Below are 19,510 nucleotides of genomic sequence, written 5' to 3'. Positions count from 1 at the left end.
TTGCCACCTGACGTACCAGCGAGGGGCCACTTTGCGACCATTTCCCAGCTGAACTACCAGCCAGGGGCCACTTTGCGACCATGCCCAACTGACGTACCAGCCAGGGGCCACTTTGCGACCATTTCCCAGCTGAACTACCAGCCAGGGGCCACTTTGCGACCATGCCCAACTGACGTACCAGCCAGGGGCCACTTTGCGACCATTTCCTACCTGACGTACCAGCCAGAGATCACTTTCCGACAATTTGCCACCTGACGTACCAGCCAGGGGCCACTTTGCGACCATTTCCCAGCTGACGTACCAGCCAGGGACCACTTTGCGACCATGCCCACCTGACGTACCAGCCAGGGGCCACTTTGCGACCATTTCCTACCTGACGTACCAGCCAGAAGACACTTTGCGACCATTTGGCACCTGATGTACCAGCCAGGGGCCACTTTGCGATCATTTTCCAGCTGACATACCAACCACAGGCCACTTTGCGACCGATTCCCAGCTGAACTACCAGCCAGGGGCCACTTTGCAACCATGCCTACCTGACCTACCAGCCAGGGGCCTTTTTGCGACCATTTCCCACCTCACGTACCAGCCAGGGGCCACTTTGCGATCATTTCCCAGCTGACGTACCAGCCAGAGGCCACTTTGCGACCATTTGCCACCTGACGTACCAGCCAGGGGCCACTTTGCGATCATTTTCCAGCTGACGTACCAGCCAGGGGCCACTTTGCGACCATTTCCCAGCTGAACTACCAGCCAGAGGCCACTTTGCAACCGTGCCTACCTGACCTACCAGCCAGGGGCCTCTTTGCGACCATTTCCTACCTGACGTACCAGCCAGAGATCACTTTCCGACAATTTGCCACCTGACGTACCAGCCAGGGGCCACTTTGCGATCATTTGCCACCTGACGTACCAGCCAGGGGCCACTTTGCGATCATTTTCCAGCTGACATACCAGCCAGGGGCCACTTTGCGACCATTTCCCAGCTGAACTACCAGCCAGGGGCCACTTTGCGACCATTTCCCAGCTGACGTACCAGCCAGGGACCACTTTGCGACCATTTGGCACCTGACGTACCAGCCAGGGGCCACTTTGCGATCATTTTCCAGCTGACGTACCAGCCACGGGCCACTTTGCGACCGATTCTCAGCTGAACTATCAGCCAGGAGCCACTTTGCACCCATGCTTACCTGACCTACCAGCCAGGGGCCCTTTTTGCGACCATTTCCGACCTGACGTACCAGCCAGAGGCCACTTTGTGACCATGCCCACCTGACGTACCAGCCAGGGACCACTTTGCGCCCATGCCCACCTGACCTACCAGCCAGGGGCCACTTTGCGACCATGCGTACATGACGTACCAGTTAGGGGCAACTTGGCGACCATGCCCACCTGACGTACCAGCCAGGGGTCACTTTGCGACCATGCCCACTTGACGTACTAGCCAGGGGCCACTTTGCGACCATTTCCCAGCTGAACTACCAGCCATGGGCCACTTTGCAACCGTGCCTACCTGACCTACCAGCCAGGGGCCACTTTGCGACCATTTCCTACCTGACGTACTAGCCAGAGATCACTTTGCGACCATTTGCCACCTGACGCACCAGCCAGGGGCCACTTTGCGACCATTTCCCAGCTGACGTACCAGCCAGAGACCACTTTGCGACCATTTCCCAGCTCATGTACCAGCCAGGGACCACTTTCCGAACATGCCCACCTGACGTACGAGCCAGGGGCCACTTTGCGACCATTTCCTACCTGACGTACCAGCCAGAGGCCACTTTGCGACCATTTGCCACCTGACGTACCAGCCAGAGGACACTTTGCGACCATTTGGCACCTGATGTACCAGCCAGGGGCCACTTTGCGATCATTTTCCAGCTGACATACCAGCCACGGGCCACTTTGCGACCGATTCCCAGCTGAACTACTAGCCAGGGGCCACTTTGCAACCGTGCCTACCTGACCTACAACCCATGGGCCACTTTGCGACCATTTCCTACCTGACGTACCAGCCAGAGATCACTTTCCGACAATTTGCCACCTGACGTACCAGCCAGGGGCCACTTTGCGACCATGCCCACCTGACGTACCAGCCAGGGGCCACTTTGCGATCATTTCCTACCTGACGTACCAGCCAGAGGACACTTTGCGACCATTTCCCAGCTGAACTACCAGCCAGGGGCCACCTTGCGACCTCTTCCCAGCTGACGTACCAGCCAGGGACCACTTTGCGACCATGCCCACCTGACGTACCAGCCAGGGGCCACTTTGCGACCATTTCCTACCTGACGTATTAGCCAGAGGACACTTTGCGACCATTTGGCACCTGATGTACCAGCCAGGGGCCACTTTGCGATCATTTTCCAGCTGACATACCAGCCACAGGCCACTTTGCGACCGATTCCCAGCTGAACTACCAGCAAGGGGCCACTTTGCAACCATGCCTACCTGACCTACCAGCCAGGGGCCACTTTGCGACCATTTCCCACCTCACGTACCAGGCAGGGGCCACTTTGCGATCATTTCCCAGCTGACGTACCAGCCAGGGGCCACTTTGCGACCATTTGCCACCTGACGTACCAGCCAGGGGCCACTTTGCGATCATTTCCCAGCTGACGAACCAGCCAGGGGCCACTTTGCGACCATGCCCACCTGACGTACCAGCCAGGGGCCACTTTGCGACCATTTCCTACCTGACGTAACAGCCAGAGGCCACTTTGCGATCATTTGCCACCTGACGTACCAGCCAGGGGCCACTTTGCGATCATTTTCCAGCTGACGTACCAGCCAGGAGCAAACTTGCGACCATTTCCCAGCTGAACTACCAGCCAGGGGCCACTTTGCAACCGTGCCTACCTGACCTACCAGCCAGGGGCCTCTTTGCGACCATTTCCTACCTGACGTACCAGCCAGAGATCACTTTCCGACAATTTGCCACCTGACGTACCAGCCAGGGGCCACTTTGCGACCATTTCCCAGCTGACGTACCAGCCAGGGACCACTTTGCGACCATGCCCACCTGACGTACCAGCCAGGGGCCAGTTTGCGACCATTTCCTACCTGACGTACCAGCCAGAGGCCACTTTGCGACCATTTGGCACCTGACGTACCAGCCATGGGCCACTTTGCGATCATTTTCCAGCTGACGTACCAGCCACGGGCCACTTTGCGACTGATTCCCAGCTGAACTATCAGCCAGGAGCCACTTTGCAACCATGCCTACCTGACCTACCAGCCAGGGGCCACTTTCCGAACATTTCCGACCTGACGTACCAGCCAGAGGCCACTTTGTGACCATGCCCACCTGACGTACCAGCCAGGGACCACTTTGCGCCCATCCCACCTGACCTACCAGCCAAGGGCCACTTTGCGACCATGCCTACATGACGTACCAGCCAGAGATCACTTTGCGACCATTTGCCACCTGACGCACCAGCCAGGGGCCACTTTGCGACCATTTCCTAGCTGACGTACCAGCCAGGGACCACTTTGCGACCATTTCCCAGCTCATGTACCAGCCAGGGACCACTTTCCGAACATGCCCACCTGACGTACGAGCCAGGGGCCACTTTGCGACCATTTCCTTCCTGATGTACCAGCCAGAGGCAACTTTGCGACCATTTGCCACCTGACGTACTAGCCAGGGGCCACTTTGGGATCATTTCCCAGCTGACGTACCAGCCAGGGGCCACTTTGCGACCATTTCCCAGCTGAACTACCAGCCAGGGGCCACTTTGCAACCATGCCTACCTTACCTACCAGCCAGGGGCCACTTTGCGATCATTTCCTACCTGACGTACCAGCCAGGGACCACTTTGCGACCATGCCCACCTGACCTACCAACCAGGGGTCACTTTGCGACCATGGCCACATGACGTACCAGTTAGGGGCCACTTTGCGACCATGCCCCCCTGACGTACCAGCAAGGGGCCACTTTCCGACCATGCCCACCTGACGTACCAGCCAGGGGCCACTTTGCGACCATGCCCACCTGACGTACAAGCCAGAGGCCACTTTGCGACCATTTGCCACCTGACATACTAGCCAGGGGCCACTTTGGGATCATTTCCCAGCTGACGTACCAGCCAGGGGCCACTTTGCGACCATTTCCCAGCTGAACTACCAGCCAGGGGCCACTTTGCAATCATGCTTACCTTACCTACCAGCCAGGGGCCACTTTGCGACCATTTCCTACCTGACGTACCAGCCAGGGACCAATTTGCGACCATGCCCACATGACGTACCAGTTAGGGGCCACTTTGCGACCATGCCCACCTGACGTACCAGCCAGGGGCCACTTTGCGACCATGCCCACCTGACGTACAAGCCAGAGGACACTTTGCGACCATTTGCCACCTGACATACCAGCCAGGGGCCACTTTGCGATCCTTTCCCAGCTGACGTACCAGCCAGGGGCCACTTTGCGACCATCCCCACCTGACGTACGAGGCAGGGGCCACTTTTCCAACATGCCCACCTCACCTACTAGCCAGGGGCCACTTTCCGACCATGCCCAACTGACGTACCAGCCAGGGGCCACTTTGCGACCATTTCCTTCCTGACGTACCAGCCAGGGGCCACTTTGCGACCATTTCCCAGCTGAACTACAAGCCAGGGGCCATTTTGCAAGTGTGCCTGCCTGACCTACCAGCCAGGGGCCACTTTGCGACCATTTCCTACCTGACGTACCAGCCAGAGATCACTTTCCGACAATTTGTCACCTGACGTACCAGCCAGGGGCCACTTTGCGACCATTTCCCAGCTGAACTACCAGCCAGGGGCCACTTTGCGACCATGCCCAACTGACGTACCAGCCAGGGGTCACTTTGCGACCATTTCGTACCTGACGTACCAGCCAGAGGCCACTTTGCGACCATTTCCCAGCTGAACTACCAGCCAGGGGCCACTTTGCAACCGTGCCTACCTGACCTACCAGCCAGGGGCCACTTTGCGACCATTTCCTACCTGACGTACCAGCCAGAGATCACTTTCCGACAATTTGCCACCTGACGTACCAGCCAGGGGCCACTTTGCGACCATTTCCCAGCTGACGTACCAGCCAGGGACCACTTTGCGAGCATGCCCACCTAACTTACCAGCCAGGGGCCACTTTGCGACCATTTCCTACCTGACGTACCACCCAGAGGACACTTTGCGACCATTTGGCACCTGATGTACCAGCCAGGGGCCACATTGCGATCATTTCCCAGCTGACATACCAGCCACAGGCCACTTTGCGACCGATTCCCAGCTAAACTACCAGCCAGGGGCCACTTTGCAACCGTGCCTACCTGACCTACCAGCCAGGGGCCTCTTTGCGACCATTTCCTACCTGACGTACCAGCCAGAGGCCACTTTGCGACCATTTGGCACCTGAAGTACCAGCCAGGGGCCACTTTGCGATCATTTTCCAGCTGACATACCAGCCACGGGCCACTTTGCGACCGATTCCCAGCTGAACTACCAGCCAGGGGCCACTTTGCAACCGTGCCTACCTGACCTACCAGCCAGGGGCCACTTTGCGACCATTTCCTACCTGTCGTAACAGCCAGAGGCCACTTTGCGACCATTTCCCACCTGACGTACCAGCCAGGTGCCACTTTGCGATCATTTTCCAGCTGACATACCAGCCAGGGGCCACTTTGCGACCATTTCCCAGCTGAACTACCAGCCAGGGGCCACTTTGTGACCTCTTCCCAGCTGACCTACCAGCCAGGGACCACTTTGCGACCATGCCCACCTGACGTACCAGCCAGGGGCCCTTTTGCGACCATTTCCTACCTGACGTACGAGCCAGAGGACACTTTGCGACCATTTGGCACCTGATGTACCAGCCAGGGGCCACTTTGCGATCATTTTCCAGCTGACATACCAGCCACGGGCCACTTTGCGACCGATTCCCAGCTGAACTACCAGCCAGGGGCCACTTTGCAACCATGCCTACCTGACCTACCAGCCAGGGGCCACTTTGCGATCATTTCCCAGCTGACGTACCAGCCAGGGGCCACTTTGCGACCATTTCCCAGCTGAACTACCAGCCAGAGGCCACTTTGCAACCGTTCCTACCTGACCTACCAGCCAGGGGCGTCTTTGCGACCATTTCCTACCTGACGTACCAGCCAGAGATCACTTTCCGACAATTTGCCACCTGACGTACCAGCCAGGGGCCACTTTGCGACCATTTCCCAGCTGACGTACCAGCCAGGGACCACTTTGCGACCATGCCCACCTGACGTACCAGCCAGGGGCCACTTTGCGACGATGCCCACCTGACGTACCAGCCAGGGGCCACTTTGCGACCATTTCCTACCTGACGTACCAGCCAGAGGCCACTTTGCGACCATTTGGCACCTGACGTACCAGCCAGGGGCCACTTTGCGATCATTTTCCAGCTGACGTAGCAGCCACGGGCCACTTTGCGACCGATTCCCAGCTGAACTATCAGCCAGGAGCCACTTTGCAACCATGCTTACCTGACCTACCAGCCAGGGGCCACTTTGCGACCATTTCCGACCTGACGTACCAGCCAGAGGCCACTTTGTGACCATGCCCACCTGACGTACCAGCCAGCGACCACTTTGCGCCTATGCCCACCTGACCTACCAGCCAGGGGCCACTTTGCGACCATGCCTACATGACGTACCAGTTAGGGGCCACTTTGCGACCATGCCCACCTGACGTACCAGCCAGGGGTCACTTTGCGACCATTTCCTACCTGACGTACCAGCCAGAAATCACTTTGCGACCATTTAACACCTGACGCACCAGCCAGGGGCCACTTTGCGACCATTTCCCAGCTGACGTACCAGCCAGAGACCACTTTGCAACCATTTCCCAGCTCATGTACCAGCCAGGGACCACTTTCCGAACATGCCCACCTGACGTACGAGCCAGGGGCCACTTTGCGACCATTTCCTACCTGATGTACCAGCCAGAGGCCACTTTGCGACCATTTGCCACCTGACGTACCAGCCAGAGGACACTTTGCGACCATTTGGCACCTGATGTACCAGCCAGGGGCCACTTTGCGATCATTTTCCAGCTGACATACCAGCCACGGGCCACTTTGCGACCGATTCCCAGCTGAACTACCAGCCAGGGGCCACTTTCCAACCGTGCCTACCTGACCTACAAGCCAGGGGCCACTTTGCGACCATTTCCTACCTGACGTACCAGCCAGAGATCACTTTCCAACAATTTGCCACCTGACGTACCAGCCAGGGGCCACTTTGCGACCATGCCCACCTGACGTACCAGCCAGGGGCCACTTTGCGACCATTTCCCAGCTGAACTACCAGCAAGGGGTCACTTTGCGACCATGCCCACCTGACACACCAGCCAGGGGCCACTCTGCGACCATGCCCACCTGACGTACCAGCAAGGGGCCACTCTGCGACCATGCTTACCTGACGTACCAGCCAGGGGCCACTTTGCGACCATGCCCACCTGACGTACCAGCCAGGGGCCACTTTGCGACCATTTCCCAGCTGAACTACCAGCCAGGGGCCAATTTGCGACCATGCCCACCTGACGTACCAGCAAGGGGCCACTTTGCGACCATTTCCCAGCTGAACTACCAGCCAGGGGCCAATTTGCGACCATTTCCCAGCTGAACTACCAGCCAGGGGCCACTTTGCGACCATGCCTACCTGACGTACCAGCAAGGGGCCACTTTGCGACCATGCCCACCTGACGTACCAGCCAGGAGCCACTTTGCGACCATGCCCACCTGACGTACAAGCCAGAGGCCACTTTTTGACCATTTGCCACCTGACGTACCAGCCAGGGGCCACTTTGCGATCATTTCCCAGCTGACGTACCAGCCAGGGGCCACTTTGCGACCATCCCCACCTGACGTACGAGGCAGGGGCGACTTTTCGAACATGCCCACCTCACCTACCAGCCAAGGGCCACTTTGCGACCATACCCAACTGACGTACCAGCCAGGGGCCACTTTGCGACCATGCGCACCTGACGTACCAGCCAGGGGCCACTTTTCGACCATGCACACATAACCTACCAGCCAGGGGCCACTTTGGGATCATTTCCCAGCTGACGTACCAGCCAGGGACCACTTTGCAACCATTTTCCAGCTGAACTACCAGCAAGGGGCCACTTTGCGACCATGCCTACCTGACGTACGAGGCAGGGGCCCCTTCCCGAACATGCCCACCTGACCTACCAGCCAGGGGCCACTTTGCGATCATTTCCCAGCTGACGAACCAGCCAGGGGCCACTTTGCGACCATGCCCACCTGACGTACCAGCCAGGGGCCACTTTGCGACCATGCCCACCTGACCTACTAGCCAGAGGCCACTTTGCGACCATTTCCCACCTGACGTACCAGCCAGGGGCTACTTTGCGACCATTTCCCAGCTGACGTACCAGCCAGGGACCACTTTGGGACCATGCCCACCTGACGTACAAGCCAGGGGCCACTTTGCGACCCTGCCCACCTGACGTACTAGCCAGAGGCCTTTTTGCGACCAGGCCTACTTGACGTACCAGCCAGGGGCCACTTTGCGATTATTTCCCAGCTGACGTACCAGCCAGGGGCCACTTTGCGACCTCGCCTACCTGACCTACCAGCCAGGGGCCCCTTTGCGACCATGCCTACCTGACGTTCAAGCCAGGGGCCACTTTGCGACCATGCCCACCTGACGTACCAGCCAGGGGCCACTTTGCGACCATGCCCACCTGATATACCAGCCAGGGTTCACTTTGCGACCATTTCCCAGCTGACGTACTAGCCAGTGACCACTTTGCGACCATTTCCCACCTGACGTACCAGCCAGGGGCCACTTTTCGATCATTTCCTAGCTGACGTACCAGCCAGGGGCCACTTTGCGACCATTTCCCAGCTGAACTACCAGCCAGCGGCCACTTTGCGACCATGGCCACCTGACCTATTAGCCAGAGGCCACTTTGCGACCATTTCCCACCTGACGTACCAGCCAGGGACCACTTTGCGACCATGCCCACCTGACGTACCAGCCAGGGGCCAGTTTGCGACCATTTCCTACCTGACGTACCAGCCAGAGGCCACTTTGCGACCATTTGCCACCTGACGTACCAGCCAGGGGCCACTTTGTGATCATTTCCCAGCTGACGTACCAGCCAGGGGCCACTTTGCGACCATTTCCCAGCTGAACTACCAGCCAGGGGCCACTTTGCAACCATGCCTACCTGACCTACCAGCCGGGGGCCACTTTGCGACCATTTCCTACCTGACATACCAGCCAGAGGCCACTTTATGACCATGCCCACCTGACGTACCAGCCAGGGACCACTTTGCGACAATGCCCACCTGACCTACCAGCCAGGGGCCACTTTGCGACTATGCCCACATGACGTACCAGTTAGGGGCCACTTTGCGACCATGCCCACGTGATGTACCAGCAAGGGGCCACTTTGCGACCATGCCCACCTGACGTACCAGCCAGGGGTCACTTTGCGACCATTTCCCACCTGTTGTACCAGCCAGGGGCTACTTTGCGACCATTTCCCAGCTGACGTACCAGCCAGGGACCACTTTGGGACCATGCCCACCTGCCGTACCAGCCAGGGGCCACTTTGCGACCATGCCCACCTGACGTACCAGCCAGGGGCCACTTTACGACCAGGCCCATCTGACGTACTAGCCAGGGACCACTTTGCGATCATTTGCCGGCTGACGTCTCAGCCAGGGACCACTTTGCGACCATGCCCACCTGACGTACCAGCCAGGGGCCACTTTGCGACCATGCCCACCTGACGTACCAGCCAGGGGCCTTTTTGCGACCATTTGCCATCTGACATACCAGCCAGGGGCCACTTTGCGATCATTTCCCAGCTGACGTACCAGCCAGGGGCCACTTTGCGACCATTTCCCACCTGTTGTACCAGCCAGGGGCTACTTTGCGACCATTTCCCAGCTGACGTACCAGCCAGGGACCACTTTGCAACCATGCCTACCTGACGTACCAGCCAGGGACTACTTTACGACCATTTCCCAGCTGACTTACCAGCCAGGGGCCACTTTGCGACCATGCCTACCTGACATACCTGCCAGGGGCCACTTTGCGACCATGCCTACCTGACGTACCAACCAGGGGACACTTCGCGACCATGCATAGGCATACATGTTCTGTTTTTTTCTAGTTTTTGACAAGTGGTAAAGAAATTATACGTTTTGTGACAAGGAAGCATTTATGTTTAAATACTAAAAGTTTTGAAATATGTTATCTTTGAAATAGCATTTCAAACGTTAGTGTAAAAAAAATAAGAAGAAATAGAAGGGCACATTTGAACATTTGTAGACATAATGAGACGTAGCAATCGCTAGGAAGTTGTACTTACAGTCTGAATTTTTGGAGAAGGCCTTGCGTGTCTTGATTCTCCAGAATTGAAGATTAAATTAAGCTGAGTGATAAGAGCGAGTAAATGTAAGAGCGATTAAATATAAAAGTGCATTTACCTTGTAAGAAATGCTGACAAGTTGGATTACTTTAGCTTAGTTTTGGGCATTTTCGAAATGCAACTTTCCTAACGAGAAATAAAGAAGATGCAATTGTGTTTACGGGCTATGTATGTTTTCTTTTATCAGTGGTGAAAAAAAAAAAACATTCTTGATTTATGAGTAATCTTCGTGCTGAACGATATGAGGTTATGAAATTTGAATATCACTATAGCATAAAGGGGATGTGTTTAAAATATTATGGAAGGTTGTCCAAATGAGACATTGTTACAACAGGGGTAGTGCATACAAAAAGGCAAAAGTATCGTTAGAGCGAAATCGTGATCGCTGATTTGGCTGGGTCGAGGTGTAAGGGTCAGTAGAATGAAAGTGCTGAGAAAAAACCAAAAAAGAAAACTGTTGTTATTGTAGAAAACAATCATAACTACAAGGAAAAAAACTGGGTTGATTGAACTTTGGGTGAATGGTAAAGTTTAAAGAGGTTAGGAAAATTAAACTGCATCCAAGAACAATCGAGATGAGGTTCACGTATATTTTAAGTTCTTTAATTAAAAGGGGCTAGGTCACGCTATTTTAGGTAATTTTGTTTAATTTTGTTAATTATGAGCTCTAAACGTCAAATTGGCAGAGAAAGAGTCTTTCATTTTCAAAATCACGGCCACAACAACTGAGAATGATTTTCCAGCTTTGTAAATGACATTAATACAGACTTATGTAATTTTGAAAAACGGTGGGCCGACGTTTTTCACATTTACCCAAATTCAATCCATTTCAATCCTCTCCAGTTTTGTCCATCCGTGTCCCTTATTGGCTTCCCTGCGTTTTGTTAGAGATCTTCTATAGTTTTGAACAGTTAAATAATTTTGATATTTTAGTTAATTCTATGACCATTCGATCAGTGCTGAAATTGCCTAAAATTGCGTGACCTAGCCCCTTTAAAAAGGGCATTGTAACGTTTTTGTCGCTTCTCTTTTGAAATTTGTTTATTCATTTATTTGTTATTTATAACTGCAAGAGCTACATAGCGAATAACTAGTACTTTTTCCAAAAAAAAATTGAAAAGGATTATTGAAACGTAGGCTATGTTGAGGTCTTTCAATTTGATTTAGTCTCATTTTTAGTAGGAACAACTTACATAACGACGGAAAAGTGTGTAGGGAGAATGGAAGGGAAAGTGATCAAATGATAGAGGGAATAAAACTGTGTAAATGACCTCATGTACGTGAAAGGGTACTACGTTTCCGGGGTATGGGGAGTGAATGATTAACTAAGGAGGATTACATGTCCTTATGACGGCATGGTGGTTTTCAAATTATCCTGCATATTAGTTAGAGATGGTATATATGATACTATACTATCAGGGTGGGTGGGAGGGGGGGAGTGAATGATTAACTAACTGAGTAGGACACGAGACGGCCCCCTTAAGATTACATGTCCTTTTGACGGCATGGTGCTTTTCAAATTATCCTGCAAATTAATTAGACATGGTATACAAGAAGAAATGGAAGAGTGGTGGGTTGAGGTTAACTTGGATCTGTGCAGATTGACTTTAATGCAGTTGTGTTTAATTTAATTTATTTTTTTTATCGCGTTTGAAGTTGCTATAAATTGTTCACTATTTTTTTAGAGAATAAATTATGAATAAGTTTACATGGTTTACTTTAACATTGGCATTAAAGAAAATTGTTAATGTCTTATGAAAAAGTCGATCATAATTTTATGACGTCATGCAAAAGAAATCTGGGTGTAGAAGTAGTAAAGGGTAAATTTTGATGATGGGAGAATGAAGTTAAGTGAAGAAGGAAAAAAAAAAAAAAACCAAATCATCCATGGTGCGATGTACTTACACAATAGACCAATTTCGATATATTAAAATTCAGTCCTAAACAAAAGTCATCATCTCGAGGCTCTGGGGAATAAACTCATAGAAATCCTTATATTTATTCCCCAGAGCCTCGAGATGATGCCTTTTGTTTAGGAATGAATTTTAATATATCGAAATTGGTCTATACTAATGTTGTTCACTGGTCTGAAAGGTCCTTATTTCTCATTTGTGTCATTTGCTTGCATGTTTACAGCTGAAAACAAAGGAAATGTAAAAGAAATTTACATTTGGGTGGGTGCTAATTAGTAATTTAAATACTTTAATTATTTAAAAGTTTAAAAATGTAAGTAAGTTTGAAAGGCATTTACATCGATTTTGCGTTGCCAAGTGAAATTACAATGAGTTAGGAACCATTAATGTCGGCTGGAGATTATAGCGTCTCCGACCGAGGAGAAACTGACCATTGTACTTACGATTTGAAATTTTGATGTCCAACGGCTATGTTGCAAACGAGGTTGGGTCACCTACAGGAACTTAAAAAATAAAAATTCCGTTAAAAGAACAAGTCGAGAAGCAGGAAATGAGGAATTTTTTTTAAAAAGGCACTTACGGTTGGCTCTAATGTGTGTATATTTTACCATTAGCGCCTGCTTTAAACTGGGATAAGGAATGGTATTGAAGGCATCACGAATCTCGAAAAGTTTAACATCATTTTCGCTAGAAAACTATAACTTACTGTTTTAAGTAATCATTACCTGGCCTTGAAGTTCTGCTCTTTACTTGCATCGGTCGTGATGTGTTAAGTACAAGTAAATATGGGTCATTAAATCCCTTATGCAATGAAGAGACTAATGAGAGGCTTAGTATAAAAGTTTGTTCTAATGAGACCTGCTCGATTTGGGAGTACATAGAAAATATTTTGACCAAAGCCGTGAAAGTAAATATGAAGAATAAAGTTAGGATTTACCTAATTAAAAGGTCATACACTGATCTCCTAAATTCCTGATTCTTGAATAAAGGAAGTGATGAGGCCATCTTGTTGACAGCTGAAACTGAATAAACAAGGGTAAAATGAACGTTCTATTGAACATGAAGATTATTCAAACTCGCAGTTACAGATGGAAAAGGGTGGTAAGTAGATTACATTCCTCGAGAAATTTGTTTTCTGCAAAGGAGCACTCGAGGTTTTTTTTTCCGAGTAGTGTGGAGCGATTCTCGAATAAAAAAAAAGGTTGATCGTACATTCATGTAGAAAGGTTTGTTTTATATTTAGCCTGTATGGTGAAATTAATTCCACCGGTCGACCCGAGTATCATGTGGACCGGTAAGTATTTGTCGTAGAATTGCTGGAATTATCCGTGTAGGTACAGGTGTTGTACATTGTTGATCGGTTAAAGTGTGAAAGTGTATTTGTAGGGAAATAGTAATGCAGAAATTAAATGGGCGCCTTAGACAGCAAAAAAATTAAGATTTAAATAGATTTGAAAATTTAAAGTTACAATTACTTTGAAATGGAGTTGCTCTGGATTTGCAACATTTATTGTCGGTGGTTGGCCACTTGGCGCTAGGTGACTGAAATAGGTGAGGAAGATGAAATGATGTGATAAGAGTCGTCTTTAACTCTTAAAATCGGTTTAATAGTTTATAGTTTATTTTTATATTTATTAATTGTTGTAAAAAATCATCACGAGTGGATGTTGTGTGGAAAAGAGGAAGAAGAGAAATTGAGAGAAAGAGATAAAAAGGATTTTGCAAATGTTTTGAAAATAAAGTGAAATGATCATGTGAAATTTTGGGACATCGATAGTAAGCAGTTTTTAGAAGCTCTTGCTCGTGGTGTTTTGAGCGGCTGGTAATATGTACTTGTGGGCTAAGGGAATAAGTACATTTTGAAATCGCAGGAACAGTTGGTCAGTTGTAAAAGCCGGTATAGTGCAAGGTTTTCTAAGGGCCGGATTCTTTAATTAATGGCAATGATTGCAATAATATTATACTCATGAGAGCAAAATGGAAAATAGCTGTAAGTGAAGGGTATGAAAAGAACTACTCGCTGTGTGGACGATACTAGGGGATGTGGGAACTGGTTAACCAAACATTCACTTGGGAAAATGGATGGAATAAGCGGACACCTACTTGAGGATGCAAAGTCTCATAACAAGTACTTACAGTTTGATGTTCGCAGTTTTGAATAACGCTGTAGGACTTGAATTTCCTGTAATGAGAGAATTTAGGTTTTGGTTAAAATAAAATAAGCGGGACGCTAACTGTGCTCAGTTTTCGAGAGATGAATAAATATTCTCATTAACTGGTCTGGATCAATACAGAAAACATGCATGGTCTATATAGTTTCTGCCATATGGTATTGAAAACAAACCTGCACAGCCTTTGTGGGATCTACAAGTTTCCTTTTAGTGCCCAGCATCAGTGAAAATAAGATGCGGAGCTCAATCATGAAAGATATGCGATAAACTATCCTGTGATACAAGGAGATGATAAAAATAAGAAGAAAAGAGGAACAGGTCTCGGCAATTAAAAACTGTTCTTGCCTAGAAGATTTGCACTTTCTGATCCTCTGCATTGCACGTGTTCTCTCTTATGTAAACGTATGGTTTAATTTTCTTAAACCAGTTCAATTTTTGATTTTTCTTTGGCAAATTCTCGTTATGATAATCTGAAACAAAAAGGTAAAATTAAAAAAGAAGGAGCAATATTGTGAGAATGCCGTATGAGCGCCGACGACTGAAATAGGTGGTGTAGATGAAAGGATGTAACAATGTCTTTTAAATCAGTTTAATAGTTTATTTTTTTTATACATTTTTAAAATATTATTTATTTTTAAATATTATCATGAAGGGATGATGTGTGGAAAAGAGAAAGAAAGATCTTGGAAAATTTTGGGAAATCGATGGATTGTTGTGCTGTTGGGTAGCAACGAATACCAATTTGCGCTAGTTTTAGGGTCGATCTCTTGCGTTGTCTTTATGCTTACCTGAGCGGAATTGTGATGAAGGTGTTCCCGGCGGATTTTGCTGCATTGCTTAAGTTGAAGACGAGGAGTGTTCCTTTTAAAGCCTAAGAGGCTTCATTAGTTTTCAGAAATTGTTTAATTGCAACAATTGTAAGAGAAAGCTATTATACTCACTGTGTGGACGCCTCTTCTTTTACATTACTAGTGGGTGTGACAACTAGAGTGAAGAACCACAATCACCGTCTGCTGCGGACACGAGGTATCTATAATGGAGCGAACAACGGAACACATTTAAGTTTTTTCCGGATGAAGAGTGTTATGGAAGTACTTATAGTTAAATGTTGGCAGTCCGCAATGATGTTGTTAGATTTTACTGCTAAAACTACCGGTAAGAAGAAGAAAGTTTCGTGTGTAAATTATGTAGATTAATTAAGGCTGGTGAAAACGAATACTATACTTAAAAATGGTGTCTATGGTAATTACTTACGTTTGATATGCGGCTAAAAAGATGAAAACAGACAGGGTTAACATTATAAAACACGAAAAAGTACCATTACGGATTTTTACGAGTACTTTTAAAAGCTAAAAAAGCTGTTAATGACATACTTACACTTGGAGATCTTTAACTGCAACTTCGTAGTTACTTCGTAGTTTTCTTAGAAATTTCTTGAAGCTGTAAATTATGACAATATGACTATAACAAAAAGGTCTATTAGTGATTTGGCATTTAGGGGCGTGGTGTTTTTTGATGTTCTATAACTGAGTTGGTTGATGTGTTTTCTATCTTTAGATTATCTAAGGAGTTGAGTCTCAGATTCAAGTATTCTCGGTTTTCACATGACGTCACGACCGCCATGTTGGTGCCCTAAACAAAGAAAAGGCGGCCATGTTGGTGCCCCGACCAAATCCTCTGGGAATTTAACTCTATTATTATGCAAACGCTTCCTTTTGTTTTCGTTGAAAAACATGGCTGTTGATCACGTGAGTGAAAACCAGCAATTGATATCAGTGGTCTACAAGAAATTGGCCAAGAAGGGAATGTATTTAAATGAGTGTGGTTGGGAGAGAGATGTTGTGAAAAGAATATGAAAAATAGACGAGAGAAAAAGCCAGCGAAGATAGAAAGATTTGATGATAAAGTCGTTTAGTTTATTTAAAAAATTATTTAAAAAACATAGTTTTATGTTTTATTATTCATTCATTTTCGCGTTTATTATTACTTTTTGTTTTTAAATTTTATCGTTAGTGGATGGTATGCGGAATAGAGGAAAAAAAGAAACAAGAGGCATCACATTTTTGTGATGTTGAAATTAATAGAGTAAAATTCTGGAAAATGGGCGGTTCATTGTGCTTTCATTTAACGGTCGTGTCTAAAGGTTTCCTAAAAAGCATGAAGGGACCCTTGATTAGGGTGTCTCGAACTGTTGGTGCATCTGTATAGTTACAGGTGAAGGAAACGAGCAGTTTTTGAAGTCAAGTTATGGTTTGGGATTAGGTGTATAAGAAAGCGTTTCATTTTGGTAGGGATGGTCTTGATTGCTAGAATCAGAAAAAAATATAATGGAGTGTCCTAAGTAAAAAATGGTTGTACAAAAATGCCATGAAAAGTACTCACTGTTTGGACATTACCAGCTAATGTGATAACTGGAGAAGCGCGTTGGTTGTCTTCAGGGAAGAAGATGTACCTGATAATGAATTGAATAAGAGGATACAATTTAACATTTCGAGCATGAATGGTGTCAGAAGTACTCACAGCTCCATGTTGGCAGTCTCCAACAACCGCGTAGGATTTGAATTTCTTGCAATGTGCCCCTAGCTATCGATAAAAGGAAGCGATTTTAGAATGAATATTACATGGCACTTTATTACGGCTAATGAGGTTGAAAAGAGTACTTACAGTTTCCTTGGCAATATGAGTTGTGTATGTACTGGTTTTAAAGTGAATGTGGCTAAAAGTTGAAAATAAGGAGGTACGACAATATTAAACACGATAACGTATTGTTTATTATGAAACTGTTTTTAAAATTTCTCCAAATTGATGCGTTATTTTTTTTTCAATTAAAATTGTTTAAAATTAAAATTAAATTTAAAAATTTTAAAGTTTAAACAAGTTTAAAAAAGTTTAAATTCAATTAAAATTTTTATAACTAATGACACCGAAATCGAAAGTACCTGGTAAAATGGATTGAATAAGGGCTCCCCTTCAAGCGTCAGATGAAAAATGTTAAAGAAGGACTTACGGTTCTCTGTTAGAAGTCTCCAATAAAGGCGTAGAATTGGAATTTCATGTAATAAGCCTCCAGCTAGGGGTGAAAAAAAAAAAATCAGTGTTAATATTAACAGGGTATAAAGGCTTGTGCAGTGGAGAGCCAAAAAAGTATTTACGGTTTCCATGACAATTACTGTCCTTTCAGTTGTCCAAGCTGGTTTGTAGATGAAGGCGGCTAAAAGTTTGAAAATAAATACGACTGATCAGAATAGAAAAGTACTTGTTTTATTGAAGTCTACGAATTTCTTAACAGAACGTTGGGATTACGGACAGATCGAATATGGTCATTATTTTTATGGAATAAGAAAGTCCTTACACTCGGAGTTCTAGTAAGTCCTGGTTGTGTTCCTGAAGATGAAATGTTCTAAATGGATTACATAGCACATTACGAATTGAAGCAAAGTTTTAAAGTATTCCGTTTGCTTCGAAGATGAGATGAAGGTTAATACGTTATCTGCAATGATCGATAGATCTTTTCGGGTACTTAAGGCACTTTGATAGTAATTGGCTGCGTCGGAGGTGGCATGTAATACTGAGGAGAAATGCATGGACACTTTTTTAATGTAGTCTGCTCATGATGGTAAAGGCATGGAAAGGTTCGAGAAAGGGCATATCTAGCAAATTTTTGTGAATTTAATTCGTAGTATAGCTCTAATTGTTAGTGTCTTATGGACAAGGAATCTAAATTTAACTATAGGGAGGGATAAGATAATGACCTCATGAAAAAAATAATAATAAGGTTTATAACAACAGGTGCTGCCGTGCAAAAACGGAATCGCAAGAGAATTACATGTCCTCATGAATTTTACTCTATAGTCTCCTGATTTGCTTAGAAACGTTTCAACAAATGTGGGAAATAGAGGAAAAACTTGTGCGTGTTTCTTTTCCCCATGCTCTGGGCTGTCTTTGGATGGGAAATTTCGTGTTCGAATCCCGAGCGGTAAAAGCCTTTAAAAGTTTGGGTCTATCACAGTTTTCCTTACTCCTACTAGCATCTTGGTCCTGGGTTCGTCGGGGTGTGGTAAAACGATGTTTGTGACAAAATTAAAATGTTGGAAGATCCTGAGGAATACAGTAAAACCCCGCATGTAAGAACCTTCCATTTTAAAATTTAGTTTTAACAGGTCCTTACATAAATGGTAACTAATAGCAATTTAGGTTATCTAGTTTCTTAAATAGGGTCTTATTTTCTGAAGAAAAAAATACATTGTAGATAGCAGAATGTAGTAGTATTCGGCCTTCGTCCCCGAAGCAGCAGCCAGTTTTTCCCTGTTCCTTATATGATAAAATTTAAATACAGTATTAAAAAATTCACAAAAAATGACTGTAATAGGTAAAATCGAAAGATCGCAGGACATCATCAGCTCTAGGCTACAGTAATGCTCACCTTACGAACAGGACGTTTGTAGAGAACTCTAAATGTCAACTAATCTTATTTGCCAAAGTGCACAATTTTTTTAGATTTTAGAAAATAAGAAACTGTTTCAAACAAATCTTAGGGTTAACAGGTTCTTTTTTTAGAGGGGGTCTAACTGACAAATTTTAGGCTATAAAAGTTCTTAAAAAATAGGTTCTTACTCCTGGGATTTTACTGTATTTCACCACACCCCATCAAAGACTACATTGCTGTTATTGAGCTTGGTAGAAAGGGTTGAAACCCTCAGTCAACAAGCTTTGAAACTGCATGAAAGGGTACTTACACCAGAGGATTTAGATATGTGGTTTAGCAAGACGAAAGGATTGATGGTTCTGGAGGATCTGATGGAGGAAGGAGGCAGTGATAAACGCGCCTTGGACCTCTTTACTAAGGGGTCTCATCATCGTAACATTACCGTCTTGTATCTGTATGAAATCGCGAAATGCATGGTGAAAGCGGACGAGGCACCGGGGCAAGGACCCGCAAGCAAAAAGGTAAAAAAGGAATCTCCCACCGAAATAAAAAACTAAGAATCCTCGCGGGCAAGTCCCAAGACGACATTTCCTCGCCAT

Source organism: Montipora foliosa, chromosome 13 (assembly GCF_036669935.1).
Source record: "Montipora foliosa isolate CH-2021 chromosome 13, ASM3666993v2, whole genome shotgun sequence".
In the NCBI taxonomy this organism is placed as follows: domain Eukaryota; kingdom Metazoa; phylum Cnidaria; class Anthozoa; order Scleractinia; family Acroporidae; genus Montipora; species Montipora foliosa.
This window is presented reverse-complemented; position numbering follows the sequence as displayed.